Below are 18,093 nucleotides of genomic sequence, written 5' to 3' on the forward strand. Positions count from 1 at the left end.
AATAGGATTCGCATGTAATAAGCTTGTTATTCAAGATAGAGCAACGTTTTAACGAACTGAAACACTGTTTCTCTGTGAATTCAGTTAGCTCCCAGTAGCCTGCTCTTGTACGATGTGTACTTTTAAAGATTTATCAAAATTTGGTGAGCCGAATCTGAGTAACATGGTGAATTCGGTTAGTTCCCAGTAGGCCGCAGTAGTAATGAGTGGACTGTTCGGGATATAGAAAAATTTTCACCAATGGAATCAAAATTTCTAGGCGAATTCAGTGAGTTCCCAATGGGACATGCTTGTATGAGTCTGCTTTTCAATATAGAGCAACATTTTGTGGAAAGGAATCTAAGTATCATGGTGAATTCATTAGGTTCCCAATAGGATTCGCATGTAATAAGCTTGTTATTCAAGATAGAGCAACGTTTTAACGAACTGAAACACTGTTTCTCTGTGAATTCAGTTAGTTCCCAGTAGCCTGCTCTTGTACGATGTGTACTTTTAAAGATTTATCAAAATTTGGTGAGCCGAATCTGAGTAACATGGTGAATTTGGTCAGTTCCCAGTAGGCCGCAGTAGTAATGAGTGGACTGTTCGGGATATAGAAAAATTTTCACGAATGGAATCAAAATTTCTAGGCGAATTCAGTGAGTTCCCAATGGGACATGCTTGTATGAGTCTGCTTTTCAATATAGAGCAACATTTTGTGGAACGGAATCTAAGTATCATGGTGAATTTAGTAGGTTCCCAATAATATTCGCATGTAATAAGCTTGTTATTCAAGATAGAGCAACGTTTTAACGAACTGAAACACTGTTTCTCTGTGAATTCAGTTAGTTCCCAGTAGGTTGCTCTTGTACGATGTGTACTTTTAAAGATTTATCAAAATTTGGTGAGCCGAATCTGAGTAACATGGTGAATTCGGTTAGTTCCCAGTAGGCCGCAGTAGTAATGAGTGGACTGTTCGGGATATAGAAAAATTTTCACGAATGGAATCAAAATTTCTAGGCGAATTCAGTGAGTTCCCAATGGGACATGCTTGTATGATTCTGCTTTTCAATATAGAGCAACATTTTGTGGAACGGAATCTAAGTATCATGGTGAATTCAGTAGGTTCCCAATAGGATTCGCATGTAATAAGCTTGTTATTCAAGATAGAGCAACGTTTTAACGAACTGAAACACTGTTTCTCTGTGAATTCAGTTAGTTCCCAGTAGCCTGCTCTTGTACGATGTGTACTTTTAAAGATTTATCAAAATTTGGTGAGCCGAATCTGAGTAACATGGTGAATTCGGTTAGTTCCCAGTAGGCCGCAGTAGTAATGAGTGGACTGTTCGGGATATAGAAAAATTTTCACGAATGGAATCAAAATTTCTAGGCGAATTCAGTGAGTTCCCAATGGGACATGCTTGTATGAGTCTGCTTTTCAATATAGAGCAACATTTTGTGGAACGGAATCTAAGTATCATGGTGAATTCAGTAGGTTCCCAATAGGATTCGCATGTAATAAGCTTGTTATTCAAGATAGAGCAACGTTTTAACGAACTGAAACACTGTTTCTCTGTGAATTCAGTTAGTTCCCAGTAGCCTGCTCTTGTACGATGTGTACTTTTAAAGATTTATCAAAATTTGGTGAGCCGAATCTGAGTAACATGGTGAATTCGGTTAGTTCCCAGTAGGCCGCAGTAGTAATGAGTGGACTGTTCGGGATATAGAAAAATTTTCACGAATGGAATCAAAATTTCTAGGCGAATTCAGTGAGTTCCCAATGGGACATGCTTGTATGAGTCTGCTTTTCAATATAGAGCAACATTTTGTGGAACGGAATCTAAGTATCATGGTGAATTCAGTAGGTTCCCAATAGGATTCGCATGTAATAAGCTTGTTATTCAAGATAGAGCAACGTTTTAACGAACTGAAACACTGTTTCTCTGTGAATTCAGTTAGTTCCCAGTAGCCTGCTCTTGTACGATGTGTACTTTTAAAGATTTATCAAAATTTGGTGAGCTGAATCTGAGTAACATGGTGAATTCGGTTAGTTCCCAGTAGGCCGCAGTAGTAATGAGTGGACTGTTCGGGATATAGAAAAATTTTCACGAATGGAATCAAAATTTCTAGGCGAATTCAGTGAGTTCCCAATGGGACATGCTTGTATGAGTCTGCTTTTCAATATAGAGCAACATTTTGTGGAACGGAATCTAAGTATCATGGTGAATTCAGTAGATTCCCAATAGGATTCGCATGTAATAAGCTTGTTATTCAAGATAGAGCAACGTTTTAACGAACTGAAACACTGTTTCTCTGTGAATTCAGTTAGTTCCCAGTAGCCTGCTCTTGTACGATGTGTACTTTTAAAGATTTATCAAAATTTGGTGAGCCGAATCTGAGTAACATGGTGAATTCGGTTAGTTCCCAGTAGGCCGCAGTAGTAATGAGTGGACTGTTCGGGATATAGAAAAATTTTCACGAATGGAATCAAAATTTCTAGGCGAATTCAGTGAGTTCCCAATGGGACATGCTTGTATGAGTCTGCTTTTCAATATAGAGCAACATTTTGTGGAACGGAATCTAAGTATCATGGTGAATTCAGTAGGTTCCCAATAGGATTCGCATGTAATAAGCTTGTTATTCAAGATAGAGCAACGTTTTAACGAACTGAAACACTGTTTCTCTGTGAATTCAGTTAGTTCCCAGTAGCCTGCTCTTGTACTATGTGTACTTTTAAAGATTTATCAAAATTTGGTGAGCCGAATCTGAGTAACATGGTGAATTCGGTTAGTTCCCAGTAGGCCGCAGTAGTAATGAGTGGACTGTTCGGGATATAGAAAAATTTTCACGAATGGAATCAAAATTTCTAGGCGAATTCAGTGAGTTCCCAATGGGACATGCTTGTATGAGTCTGCTTTTCAATATAGAGCAACATTTTGTGGAACGGAATCTAAGTATCATGGTGAATTCAGTAGGTTCCCAATAGGATTCGCATGTAATAAGCTTGTTATTCAAGATAGAGCTGCGTTTTAACGAACTGAAACACTGTTTCTCTGTGAATTCAGTTAGTTCCCAGTAGCCTGCTCCTGTACGATGTGTACTTTTAAAGATTTATCAAAATTTGGTGAGCCGAATCTGAGTAACATGGTGAATTCGGTTAGTTCCCAGTAGGCCGCAGTAGTAATGAGTGGACTGTTCGGGATATAGAAAAATTTTCACGAATGGAATCAAAATTTCTAGGCGAATTCAGTGAGTTCCCAATGGGACATGCTTGTATGAGTCTGCTTTTCAATATAGAGCAACATTTTGTGGAACGGAATCTAAGTATCATGGTGAATTCAGTAGGTTCCCAATAGGATTCGCATGTAATAAGCTTGTTATTCAAGATAGAGCAACGTTTTAACGAACTGAAACACTGTTTCTCTGTGAATTCAGTTAGTTCCCAGTAGCCTGCTCTTGTACTATGTGTACTTTTAAAGATTTATCAAAATTTGGTGAGCCGAATCTGAGTAACATGGTGAATTCGGTTAGTTCCCAGTAGGCCGCAGTAGTAATGAGTGGACTGTTCGGGATATAGAAAAATTTTCACGAATGGAATCAAAATTTCTAGGCGAATTCAGTGAGTTCCCAATGGGACATGCTTGTATGATTCTGCTTTTCAATATAGAGCAACATTTTGTGGAACGGAATCTAAGTATCATGGTGAATTCAGTAGGTTCCCAATAGGATTCGCATGTAATAAGCTTGTTATTCAAGATAGAGCAACGTTTTAACGAACTGAAACACTGTTTCTCTGTGAATTCAGTTAGTTCCCAGTAGCCTGCTCTTGTACGATGTGTACTTTTAAAGATTTATCAAAATTTGGTGAGCCGAATCTGAGTAACATGGTGAATTCGGTTAGTTCCCAGTAGGCCGCAGTAGTAATGAGTGGACTGTTCGGGATATAGAAAAATTTTCACGAATGGAATCAAAATTTCTAGGCGAATTCAGTGAGTTCCCAATGGGACATGCTTGTATGAGTCTGCTTTTCAATATAGAGCAACATTTTGTGGAACGGAATCTAAGTATCATGGTGAATTCAGTAGGTTCCCAATAGGATTCGCATGTAATAAGCTTGTTATTCAAGATAGAGCAACGTTTTAACGAACTGAAACACTGTTTCTCTGTGAATTCAGTTAGTTCCCAGTAGCCTGCTCTTGTACGATGTGTATTTTTAAAGATTTATCAAAATTTGGTGAGCCGAATCTGAGTAACATGGTGAATTCGGTTAGTTCCCAGTAGGCCGCAGTAGTAATGAGTGGACTGTTCGGGATATAGAAAAATTTTCACGAATGGAATCAAAATTTCTAGGCGAATTCAGTGAGTTCCCAATGGGACATGCTTGTATGAGTCTGCTTTTCAATATAGAGCAACATTTTGTGGAACGGAATCTAAGTATCATGGTGAATTCAGTAGGTTCCCAATAGGATTCGCATGTAATAAGCTTGTTATTCAAGATAGAGCAACGTTTTAACGAACTGAAACACTGTTTCTCTGTGAATTCAGTTAGTTCCCAGTAGCCTGCTCTTGTACGATGTGTACTTTTAAAGATTTATCAAAATTTGGTGAGCTGAATCTGAGTAACATGGTGAATTCGGTTAGTTCCCAGTAGGCCGCAGTAGTAATGAGTGGACTGTTCGGGATATAGAAAAATTTTCACGAATGGAATCAAAATTTCTAGGCGAATTCAGTGAGTTCCCAATGGGACATGCTTGTATGAGTCTGCTTTTCAATATAGAGCAACATTTTGTGGAACGGAATCTAAGTATCATGGTGAATTCAGTAGGTTCCCAATAGGATTCGCATGTAATAAGCTTGTTATTCAAGATAGAGCAACGTTTTAACGAACTGAAACACTGTTTCTCTGTGAATTCAGTTAGTTCCCAGTAGCCTGCTCTTGTACGATGTGTACTTTTAAAGATTTATCAAAATTTGGTGAGCCGAATCTGAGTAACATGGTGAATTCGGTTAGTTCCCAGTAGGCCGCAGTAGTAATGAGTGGACTGTTCGGGATATAGAAAAATTTTCACGAATGGAATCAAAATTTCTAGGCGAATTCAGTGAGTTCCCAATGGGACATGCTTGTATGAGTCTGCTTTTCAATATAGAGCAACATTTTGTGGAACGGAATCTAAGTATCATGGTGAATTCAGTAGGTTCCCAATAGGATTCGCATGTAATAAGCTTGTTATTCAAGATAGAGCAACGTTTTAACGAACTGAAACACTGTTTCTCTGTGAATTCAGTTAGTTCCCAGTAGCCTGCTCTTGTACTATGTGTACTTTTAAAGATTTATCAAAATTTGGTGAGCCGAATCTGAGTAACATGGTGAATTCGGTTAGTTCCCAGTAGGCCGCAGTAGTAATGAGTGGACTGTTCGGGATATAGAAAAATTTTCACGAATGGAATCAAAATTTCTAGGCGAATTCAGTGAGTTCCCAATGGGACATGCTTGTATGAGTCTGCTTTTCAATATAGAGCAATATTTTGTGGAACGGAATCTAAGTATCATGGTGAATTCAGTAGGTTCCCAATAGGATTCGCATGTAATAAGCTTGTTATTCAAGATAGAGCAACGTTTTAACGAACTGAAACACTGTTTCTCTGTGAATTCAGTTAGTTCCCAGTAGCCTGCTCTTGTACGATGTGTACTTTTAAAGATTTATCAAAATTTGGTGAGCCGAATCTGAGTAACATGGTGAATTCGGTTAGTTCCCAGTAGGCCGCAGTAGTAATGAGTGGACTGTTCGGGATATAGAAAAATTTTCACGAATGGAATCAAAATTTCTAGGCGAATTCAGTGAGTTCCCAATGGGACATGCTTGTATGAGTCTGCTTTTCAATATAGAGCAACATTTTGTGGAACGGAATCTAAGTATCATGGTGAATTCAGTAGGTTCCCAATAGGATTCGCATGTAATAAGTTTGTTATTCAAGATAGAGCAACGTTTTAACGAACTGAAACACTGTTTCTCTGTGAATTCAGTTAGTTCCCAGTAGCCTGCTCTTGTACGATGTGTACTTTTAAAGATTTATCAAAATTTGGTGAGCCGAATCTGAGCAACATGGTGAATTCGGTTAGTTCCCAGTAGGCCGCAGTAGTAATGAGTGGACTGTTCGGGATATAGAAAAATTTTCACGAATGGAATCAAAATTTCTAGGCGAATTCAGTGAGTTCCCAATGGGACATGCTTGTATGAGTCTGCTTTTCAATATAGAGCAACATTTTGTGGAACGGAATCTACGTATCATGGTGAATTCAGTAGGTTCCCAATAGGATTCGCATGTAATAAGCTTGTTATTCAAGATAAAGCAACGTTTTAACGAACTGAAACACTGTTTCTCTGTGAATTCAGTTAGTTCCCAGTAGCCTGCTCTTGTACGATGTGTACTTTTAAAGATTTATCAAAATTTGGTGAGCCGAATCTGAGTAACATGGTGAATTCGGTTAGTTCCCAGTAGGCCGCAGTAGTAATGAGTGGACTGTTCGGGATATAGAAAAATTTTCACGAATGGAATCAAAATTTCTAGGCGAATTCAGTGAGTTCCCAATGGGACATGCTTGTATGAGTCTGCTTTTCAATATAGAGCAACATTTTGTGGAAAGGAATCTAAGTATCATGGTGAATTCATTAGGTTCCCAATAGGATTCGCATGTAATAAGCTTGTTATTCAAGATAGAGCAACGTTTTAACGAACTGAAACACTGTTTCTCTGTGAATTCAGTTAGCTCCCAGTAGCCTGCTCTTGTACGATGTGTACTTTTAAAGATTTATCAAAATTTGTTGAGCCTAATCTGAGTAACATGGTGAATTCGGTTAGTTCCCAGTAGGCCGCAGTAGTAATGAGTGGACTGTTCGGGATATAGAAAAATTTTCACGAATGGAATCAAAATTTCTAGGCGAATTCAGTGAGTTCTCAATGGGACATGCTTGTATGAGTCTGCTTTTCAATATAGAGCAACATTTTGTGGAACGGAATCTAAGTATCATGGTGAATTCAGTAGGTTCCCAATAGGATTCGCATGTAATAAGCTTGTTATTCAAGATAGAGCAACGTTTTAACGAACTGAAACACTGTTTCTCTGTGAATTCAGTTAGTTCCCAGTAGCCTGCTCTTGTACGATGTGTACTTTTAAAGATTTATCAAAATTTGGTGAGCCGAATCTGAGTAACATGGTGAATTCGGTTAGTTCCCAGTAGGCCGCAGTAGTAATGAGTGGACTGTTCGGGATATAGAAAAATTTTCACGAATGGAATCAAATTTTCTAGGCGAATTCAGTGAGTTCCCAATGGGACATGCTTGTATGAGTCTGCTTTTCAATATAGAGCAACATTTTGTGGAACGGAATCTAAGTATCATGGTGAATTTAGTAGGTTCCCAATAGGATTCGCATGTAATAAGCTTGTTATTCAAGATAGAGCAACGTTTTAACGAACTGAAACACTGTTTCTCTGTGAATTCAGTTAGTTCCCAGTAGGTTGCTCTTGTACGATGTGTACTTTTAAAGATTTATCAAAATTTGGTGAGCCGAATCTGAGTAACATGGTGAATTCGGTTAGTTCCCAGTAGGCCGCAGTAGTAATGAGTGGACTGTTCGGGATATAGAAAAATTTTCACGAATGGAATCAAAATTTCTAGGCGAATTCAGTGAGTTCCCAATGGGACATGCTTGTATGAGTCTGCTTTTCAATATAGAGCAACATTTTGTGGAACGGAATCTAAGTATCATGGTGAATTCAGTAGGTTCCCAATAGGATTCGCATGTAATAAGCTTGTTATTCAAGATAGAGCAACGTTTTAACGAACTGAAACACTGTTTCTCTGTGAATTCAGTTAGTTCCCAGTAGCCTGCTCTTGTACGATGTGTACTTTTAAAGATTTATCAAAATTTGGTGAGCCGAATCTGAGTAACATGGTGAATTCGGTTAGTTCCCAGTAGGCCGCAGTAGTAATGAGTGGACTGTTCGGGATATAGAAAAATTTTCACGAATGGAATCAAAATTTCTAGGCGAATTCAGTGAGTTCCCAATGGGACATGCTTGTATGAGTCTGCTTTTCAATATAGAGCAACATTTTGTGGAACGGAATCTAAGTATCATGGTGAATTCAGTAGGTTCCCAATAGGATTCGCATGTAATAAGCTTGTTATTCAAGATAGAGCAACGTTTTAACGAACTGAAACACTGTTTCTCTGTGAATTCAGTTAGTTCCCAGTAGCCTGCTCTTGTACGATGTGTACTTTTAAAGATTTATCAAAATTTGGTGAGCCGAATCTGAGTAACATGGTGAATTCGGTTAGTTCCCAGTAGGCCGCAGTAGTAATGAGTGGACTGTTCGGGATATAGAAAAATTTTCACGAATGGAATCAAAATTTCTAGGCGAATTCAGTGAGTTCCCAATGGGACATGCTTGTATGATCTGCTTTTCAATATAGAGCAACATTTTGTGGAACGGAATCTAAGTATCATGGTGAATTCAGTAGGTTCCCAATAGGATTCGCATGTAATAAGCTTGTTATTCAAGATAGAGCAACGTTTTAACGAACTGAAACACTGTTTCTCTGTGAATTCAGTTAGTTCCCAGTAGCCTGCTCTTGTACGATGTGTACTTTTAAAGATTTATCAAAATTTGTTGAGCCGAATCTGAGTTACATGGTGAATTCGGTTAGTTCCCAGTAGGCCGCAGTAGTAATGAGTGGACTGTTCGGGATATAGAAAAATTTTCACGAATGGAATCAAAATTTCTAGGCGAATTCAGTGAGTTCCCAATGGGACATGCTTGTATGAGTCTGCTTTTCAATATAGAGCAACATTTTGTGGAACGGAATCTAAGTATCATGGTGAATTCAGTAGGTTCCCAATAGGATTCGCATGTAATAAGCTTGTTATTCAAGATAGAGCAACGTTTTAACGAACTGAAACACTGTTTCTCTGTGAATTCAGTTAGTTCCCAGTAGCCTGCTCTTGTACGATGTGTACTTTTAAAGATTTATCAAAATTTGGTGAGCCGAATCTGAGTAACATGGTGAATTCGGTTAGTTCCCAGTAGGCCGCAGTAGTAATGAGTGGACTGTTCGGGATATAGAAAAATTTTCACGAATGGAATCAAAATTTCTAGGCGAATTCAGTGATTTCCCAATAGGACATGCATGTTTGAGTCTGCTTTTCAATATAGAGCAACATTTTGTGGAACGGAATCTAAGTATCATGGTGAATTCAGTAGGTTCCCAATAGGATTCGCATGTAATAAGCTTGTTATTCAAGATAGAGCAACGTTTTAACGAACTGAAACACTGTTTTTCTGTGAATTCAGTTAGTTCCCAGTAGCCTGCTCTTGTACGATGTGTACTTTTAAAGATTTATCAAAATTTGGTGAGCCGAATCTGAGTAACATGGTGAATTCGGTTAGTTCCCAGTAGGCCGCAGTAGTAATGAGTGGCCTGTTCGGGATATAGAAAAATTTTCACGAATGGAATCAAAATTTCTAGGCGAATTCAGTGAGTTCCCAATGGGACATGCTTGTATGAGTCTGCTTTTCAATATAGAGCAACATTTTGTGGAACGGAATATAAGTATCATGGTGAATTCAGTAGGTTCCCAATAGGATTCGCATGTAATAAGCTTGTTATTCAAGATAGAGCAACGTTTTAACGAACTGAAACACTGTTTCTCTGTGAATTCAGTTAGTTCCCAGTAGCCTGCTCTTGTACTATGTGTACTTTTAAAGATTTATCAAAATTTGGTGAGCCGAATCTGAGTAACATGGTGAATTCGGTTAGTTCCCAGTAGGCCGCAGTAGTAATGAGTGGACTGTTCGGGATATAGAAAAATTTTCACGAATGGAATCAAAATTTCTAGGCGAATTCAGTGAGTTCCCAATGGGACATGCTTGTATGAGTCTGCTTTTCAATATAGAGCAACATTTTGTGGAACGGAATCTAAGTATCATGGTGAATTCAGTAGGTTCCCAATAGGATTCGCATGTAATAAGCTTGTTATTCAACATTTTGTGGAACGGAATCTAAGTATCATGGTGAATTCAGTAGGTTCCCAATAGGATTCGCATGTAATAAGTTTGTTATTCAAGATAGAGCAACGTTTTAACGAACTGAAACACTGTTTCTCTGTGAATTCAGTTAGTTCCCAGCAGCCTGCTCTTGTACGATGTGTACTTTTAAAGATTTATCAAAATTTGGTGAGCCGAATCTGAGTAACATGGTGAATTCGGTTAGTTCCCAGTAGGCCGCAGTAGTAATGAGTGGACTGTTCGGGATATAGAAAAATTTTCACGAATGGAATCAAAATTTCTAGGCGAATTCAGTGAGTTCCCAATGGGACATGCTTGTATGAGTCTGCTTTTCAATATAGAGCAACATTTTGTGGAACGGAATCTAAGTATCATGGTGAATTCAGTAGGTTCCCAATAGGATTCGCATGTAATAAGCTTGTTATTCAAGATAGAGCAACGTTTTAACGAACTGAAACACTGTTTCTCTGTGAATTCAGTTAGCTCCCAGTAGCCTGCTCTTGTACGATGTGTACTTTTAAAGATTTATCAAAATTTGGTGAGCCGAATCTGAGTAACATGGTGAATTCGGTTAGTTCCCAGTAGGCCGCAGTAGTAATGAGTGGACTGTTCGGGATATAGAAAAATTTTCACGAATGGAATCAAAATTTCTAGGCGAATTCAGTGAGTTCCCAATGGGACATGCTTGTATGAGTCTGCTTTTCAATATAGAGCAACATTTTGTGGAAAGGAATCTAAGTATCATGGTGAATTCAGTAGGTTCCCAATAGGATTCGCATGTAATAAGCTTGTTATTCAAGATAGAGCAACGTTTTAACGAACTGAAACACTGTTTCTCTGTGAATTCAGTTAGTTCCCAGTAGCCTGCTCTTGTACTATGTGTACTTTTAAAGATTTATCAAAATTTGGTGAGCCGAATCTGAGTAACATGGTGAATTCGGTTAGTTCCCAGTAGGCCGCAGTAGTAATGAGTGGACTGTTCGGGATATAGAAAAATTTTCACGAATGGAATCAAAATTTCTAGGCGAATTCAGTGAGTTCCCAATGGGACATGCTTGTATGAGTCTGCTTTTCAATATAGAGCAACATTTTGTGGAACGGAATCTAAGTATCATGGTGAATTCAGTAGGTTCCCAATAGGATTCGCATGTAATAAGCTTGTTATTCAACATTTTTTGGAACGGAATCTAAGTATCATGGTGAATTCAGTAGGTTCCCAATAGGATTCGCATGTAATAAGCTTGTTATTCAAGATAGAGCAACGTTTTAACGAACTGAAACACTGTTTCTCTGTGAATTCAGTTAGCTCCCAGTAGCCTGCTCTTGTACGATGTGTACTTTTAAAGATTTATCAAAATTTGGTGAGCCGAATCTGAGTAACATGGTGAATTCGGTTAGTTCCCAGTAGGCCGCAGTAGTAATGAGTGGACTGTTCGGGATATAGAAAAATTTTCACGAATGGAATCAAAATTTCTAGGCGAATTCAGTGAGTTCCCAATGGGACATGCTTGTATGAGTCTGCTTTTCAATATAGAGCAACATTTTGTGGAACGGAATCTAAGTATCATGGTGAATTCAGTAGGTTCCCAATAGGATTCGCATGTAATAAGCTTGTTATTCAAGATAGAGCAACGTTTTAACGAACTGAAACACTGTTTCTCTGTGAATTCAGTTAGTTCCCAGTAGCCTGCTCTTGTACAATGTGTACTTTTAAAGATTTATCAAAATTTGGTGAGCCGAATCTGAGTAACATGGTGAATTCGGTTAGTTCCCAGTAGGCCGCAGTAGTAATGAGTGGACTGTTCGGGATATAGAAAAATTTTCACGAATGGAATCAAAATTTCTAGGCGAATTCAGTGAGTTCCCAATGGGACATGCTTGTATGAGTCTGCTTTTCAATATAGAGCAACATTTTGTGGAACGGAATCTAAGTATCATGGTGAATTCAGTAGGTTCCCAATAGGATTCGCATGTAATAAGCTTGTTATTCAAGATAGAGCAACGTTTTAACGAACTGAAACACTGTTTCTCTGTGAATTCAGTTAGTTCCCAGTAGCCTGCTCTTGTACGATGTGTACTTTTAAAGATTTATCAAAATTTGGTGAGCCGAATCTGAGTAACATGGTGAATTCGGTTAGTTCCCAGTAGGCCGCAGTAGTAATGAGTGGACTGTTCGGGATATAGAAAAATTTTCACGAATGGAATCAAAATTTCTAGGCGAATTCAGTGAGTTCCCAATGGGACATGCTTGTATGAGTCTGCTTTTCAATATAGAGCAACATTTTGTGGAACGGAATCTAAGTATCATGGTGAATTCAGTAGGTTCCCAATAGGATTCGCATGTAATAAGCTTGTTATTCAAGATAGAGCAACGTTTTAACGAACTGAAACACTGTTTCTCTGTGAATTCAGTTAGTTCCCAGTAGCCTGCTCTTGTACTATGTGTACTTTTAAAAATTTATCAAAATTTGGTGAGCCGAATCTGAGTAACATGGTGAATTCGGTTAGTTCCCAGTAGGCCGCAGTAGTAATGAGTGGACTGTTCGGGATATAGAAAAATTTTCACGAATGGAATCAAAATTTCTAGGCGAATTCAGTGAGTTCCCAATGGGACATGCTTGTATGAGTCTGCTTTTCAATATAGAGCAACATTTTGTGGAACGGAATCTAAGTATCATGGTGAATTCAGTAGGTTCCCAATAGGATTCGCATGTAATAAGCTTGTTATTCAAGATAGAGCAACGTTTTAACGAACTGAAACACTGTTTCTCTGTGAATTCAGTTAGTTCCCAGTAGCCTGCTCTTGTACGATGTGTACTTTTAAAGATTTATCAAAATTTGGTGAGCCGAATCTGAGTAACATGGTGAATTCGGTTAGTTCCCAGTAGGCCGCAGTAGTAATGAGTGGACTGTTCGGGATATAGAAAAATTTTCACGAATGGAATCAAAATTTCTAGGCGAATTCAGTGAGTTCCCAATGGGACATGCTTGTATGAGTCTGCTTTTCAATATAGAGCAACATTTTGTGGAACGGAATCTAAGTATCATGGTGAATTCAGTAGGTTCCCAATAGGATTCGCATGTAATAAGCTTGTTATTCAAGATAGAGCAACGTTTTAACGAACTGAAACACTGTTTCTCTGTGAATTCAGTTAGTTCCCAGTAGCCTGCTCTTGTACGATGTGTACTTTTAAAGATTTATCAAAATTTGGTGAGCCGAATCTGAGCAACATGGTGAATTCGGTTAGTTCCCAGTAGGCCGCAGTAGTAATGAGTGGACTGTTCGGGATATAGAAAAATTTTCACGAATGGAATCAAAATTTCTAGGCGAATTCAGTGAGTTCCCAATGGGACATGCTTGTATGAGTCTGCTTTTCAATATAGAGCAACATTTTGTGGAACGGAATCTAAGTATCATGGTGAATTCAGTAGGTTCCCAATAGGATTCGCATGTAATAAGCTTGTTATTCAAGATAGAGCAACGTTTTAACGAACTGAAACACTGTTTCTCTGTGAATTCAGTTAGTTCCCAGTAGCCTGCTCTTGTACGATGTGTACTTTTAAAAATTTATCAAAATTTGGTGAGCCGAATCTGAGTAACATGGTGAATTCGGTTAGTTCCCAGTAGGCCACAGTAGTAATGAGTGGACTGTTCGGGATATAGAAAAATTTTCACGAATGGAATCAAAATTTCTAGGCGAATTCAGTGAGTTCCCAATGGGACATGCTTGTATGAGTCTGCTTTTCAATATAGAGCAACATTTTGTGGAACGGAATCTAAGTATCATGGTGAATTCAGTAGGTTCCCAATAGGATTCGCATGTAATAAGCTTGTTATTCAAGATAGAGCAACGTTTTAACGAACTGAAACACTGTTTCTCTGTGAATTCAGTTAGTTCCCAGTAGCCTGCTCTTGTACGATGTGTACTTTTAAAGATTTATCAAAATTTGGTGAGCCGAATCTGAGTAACATGGTGAATTCGGTTAGTTCCCAGTAGGCCGCAGTAGTAATGAGTGGACTGTTCGGGATATAGAAAAATTTTCACGAATGGAATCAAAATTTCTAGGCGAATTCAGTGAGTTCCCAATGGGACATGCTTGTATGAGTCTGCTTTTCAATATAGAGCAACATTTTGTGGAACGGAATCTAAGTATCATGGTGAATTCAGTAGGTTCCCAATAGGATTCGCATGTAATAAGCTTGTTATTCAAGATAGAGCAACGTTTTAACGAACTGAAACACTGTTTCTCTGTGAATTCAGTTAGCTCCCAGTAGCCTGCTCTTGTACGATGTGTACTTTTAAAGATTTATCAAAATTTGGTGAGCCGAATCTGAGTAACATGGTGAATTCGGTTAGTTCCCAGTAGGCCGCAGTAGTAATGAGTGGACTGTTCGGGATATAGAAAAATTTTCACGAATGGAATCAAAATTTCTAGGCGAATTCAGTGAGTTCCCAATGGGACATGCTTGTATGAGTCTGCTTTTCAATATAGAGCAACATTTTGTGGAACGGAATCTAAGTATCATGGTGAATTCAGTAGGTTCCCAATAGGATTCGCATGTAATAAGCTTGTTATTCAAGATAGAGCAACGTTTTAACGAACTGAAACACTGTTTCTCTGTGAATTCAGTTAGTTCCCAGTAGCCTGCTCTTGTACTATGTGTACTTTTAAAAATTTATCAAAATTTGGTGAGCCGAATCTGAGTAACATGGTGAATTCGGTTAGTTCCCAGTAGGCCGCAGTAGTAATGAGTGGACTGTTCGGGATATAGAAAAATTTTCAAGAATGGAATCAAAATTTCTAGGCGAATTCAGTGAGTTCCCAATGGGACATGCTTGTATGAGTCTGCTTTTCAATATAGAGCAACATTTTGTGGAAAGGAATCTAAGTATCATGGTGAATTCAGTAGGTTCCCAATAGGATTCGCATGTAATAAGCTTGTTATTCAAGATAGAGCAACGTTTTAACGAACTGAAACACTGTTTCTCTGTGAATTCAGTTAGTTCCCAGTAGCCTGCTCTTGTACGATGTGTACTTTTAAAGATTTATCAAAATTTGGTGAGCCGAATCTGAGTAACATGGTGAATTCGGTTAGTTCCCAGTAGGCCGCAGTAGTAATGAGTGGACTGTTCGGGATATAGAAAAATTTTCACGAATGGAATCAAAATTTCTAGGCGAATTCAGTGAGTTCCCAATGGGACATGCTTGTATGAGTCTGCTTTTCAATATAGAGCAACATTTTGTGGAACGGAATCTAAGTATCATGGTGAATTCAGTAGGTTCCCAATAGGATTCGCATGTAATAAGCTTGTTATTCAAGATAGAGCAACGTTTTAACGAACTGAAACACTGTTTCTCTGTGAATTCAGTTAGTTCCCAGTAGCCTGCTCTTGTACGATGTGTACTTTTAAAGATTTATCAAAATTTGGTGAGCCGAATCTGAGTAACATGGTGAATTCGGTTAGTTCCCAGTAGGCCGCAGTAGTAATGAGTGGACTGTTCGGGATATAGAAAAATTTTCACGAATGGAATCAAAATTTCTAGGCGAATTCAGTGAGTTCCCAATGGGACATGCTTGTATGAGTCTGCTTTTCAATATAGAGCAACATTTTGTGGAACGGAATCTAAGTATCATGGTGAATTCAGTAGGTTCCCAATAGGATTCGCATGTAATAAGCTTGTTATTCAAGATAGAGCAACGTTTTAACGAACTGAAACACTGTTTCTCTGTGAATTCAGTTAGTTCCCAGTAGCCTGCTCTTGTACGATGTGTACTTTTAAAGATTTATCAAAATTTGGTGAGCCGAATCTGAGTAACATGGTGAATTCGGTTAGTTCCCAGTAGGCCGCAGTAGTAATGAGTGGACTGTTCGGGATATAGAAAAATTTTCACGAATGGAATCAAAATTTCTAGGCGAATTCAGTGAGTTCCCAATGGGACATGCTTGTATGAGTCTGCTTTTCAATATAGAGCAACATTTTGTGGAAAGGAATCTAAGTATCATGGTGAATTCATTAGGTTCCCAATAGGATTCGCATGTAATAAGCTTGTTATTCAAGATAGAGCAACGTTTTAAGGAACTGAAACACTGTTTCTCTGTGAATTCAGTTAGTTCCCAGTAGCCTGCTCTTGTACGATGTGTACTTTTAAAGATTTATCAAAATTTGGTGAGCCTAATCTGAGTAACATGGTGAATTCGGTTAGTTCCCAGTAGGCCGCAGTAGTAATGAGTGGACTGTTCGGGATATAGAAAAATTTTCACGATGGAATCAAAATTTCTAGGCGAATTCAGTGAGTTCCCAATGGGACATGCTTGTATGAGTCTGCTTTTCAATATAGAGCAACATTTTGTTGAACGGAGTCTAAGTATCATGGTGAATTCAGTAGGTTCCCAATAGGATTCGCATGTAATAAGCTTGTTATTCAAGATAGAGCAACGTTTTAACGAACTGAAACACTGTTTCTCTGTGAATTCAGTTAGTTCCCAGTAGCCTGCTCTTGTACGATGTGTACTTTTAAAGATTTATCAAAATTTGGTGAGCCGAATCTGAGTAACATGGTGAATTCGGTTAGTTCCCAGTAGGCCGCAGTAGTAATGAGTGGACTGTTCGGGATATAGAAAAATTTTCACGAATGGAATCAAAATTTCTAGGCGAATTCAGTGAGTTCCCAATGGGACATGCTTGTATGAGTCTGCTTTTCAATATAGAGCAACATTTTGTGGAACAGAATCTAAGTATCATGGTGAATTTAGTAGGTTCCCAATAGGATTCGCATGTAATAAGCTTGTTATTCAAGATAGAGCAACGTTTTAACGAACTGAAACACTGTTTCTCTGTGAATTCAGTTAGTTCCCAGTAGCCTGCTCTTGTACGATGTGTACTTTTAAAGATTTATCAAAATTTGGTGAGCCGAATCTGAGTAACATGGTGAATTCGGTTAGTTCCCAGTAGGCCGCAGTAGTAATGAGTGGACTGTTCGGGATATAGAAAAATTTTCACGAATGGAATCAAAATTTCTAGGCGAATTCAGTGAGTTCCCAATGGGACATGCTTGTATGAGTCTGCTTTTCAATATAGAGCAACATTTTGTGGAACGGAATCTAAGTATCATGGTGAATTCAGTAGGTTCCCAATAGGATTCGCATGTAATAAGCTTGTTATTCAAGATAGAGCAACGTTTTAACGAACTGAAACACTGTTTCTCTGTGAATTCAGTTAGTTCCCAGTAGCCTGCTCTTGTACTATGTGTACTTTTAAAGATTTATCAAAATTTGGTGAGCCGAATCTGAGTAACATGGTGAATTCGGTTAGTTCCCAGTAGGCCGCAGTAGTAATGAGTGGACTGTTCGGGATATAGAAAAATTTTCACGAATGGAATCAAAATTTCTAGGCGAATTCAGTGAGTTCCCAATGGGACATGCTTGTATGAGTCTGCTTTTCAATATAGAGCAACATTTTGTGGAACGGAATCTAAGTATCATGGTGAATTCAGTAGGTTCCCAATAGGATTCGCATGTAATAAGCTTGTTATTCAAGATAGAGCAACGTTTTAACGAACTGAAACACTGTTTCTCTGTGAATTCAGTTAGTTCCCAGTAGCCTGCTCTTGTACGATGTGTACTTTTAAAGATTTATCAAAATTTGGTGAGCCGAATCTGAGTAACATGGTGAATTCGGTTAGTTCCCAGTAGGCCGCAGTAGTAATGAGTGGACTGTTCGGGATATAGAAAAATTTTCACGAATGGAATCAAAATTTCTAGGCGAATTCAGTGAGTTCCCAATGGGACATGCTTGTATGAGTCTGCTTTTCAATATAGAGCAACATTTTGTGGAACGGAATCTAAGTATCATGGTGAATTCAGTAGGTTCCCAATAGGATTCGCATGTAATAAGCTTGTTATTCAAGATAGAGCAATGTTTTAACGAACTGAAACACTGTTTCTCTGTGAATTCAGTTAGTTCCCAGTAGCCTGCTCTTGTACGATGTGTACTTTTAAAGATTTATCAAAATTTGGTGAGCCGAATCTGAGTAACATGGTG

The sequence above is a fragment of the Rattus norvegicus genome, chromosome 8 (genome assembly GCF_021556685.1).
Source record: "Rattus norvegicus strain SHRSP/BbbUtx chromosome 8, alternate assembly SHRSP_T2T, whole genome shotgun sequence".
NCBI lineage: Eukaryota > Metazoa > Chordata > Mammalia > Rodentia > Muridae > Rattus > Rattus norvegicus.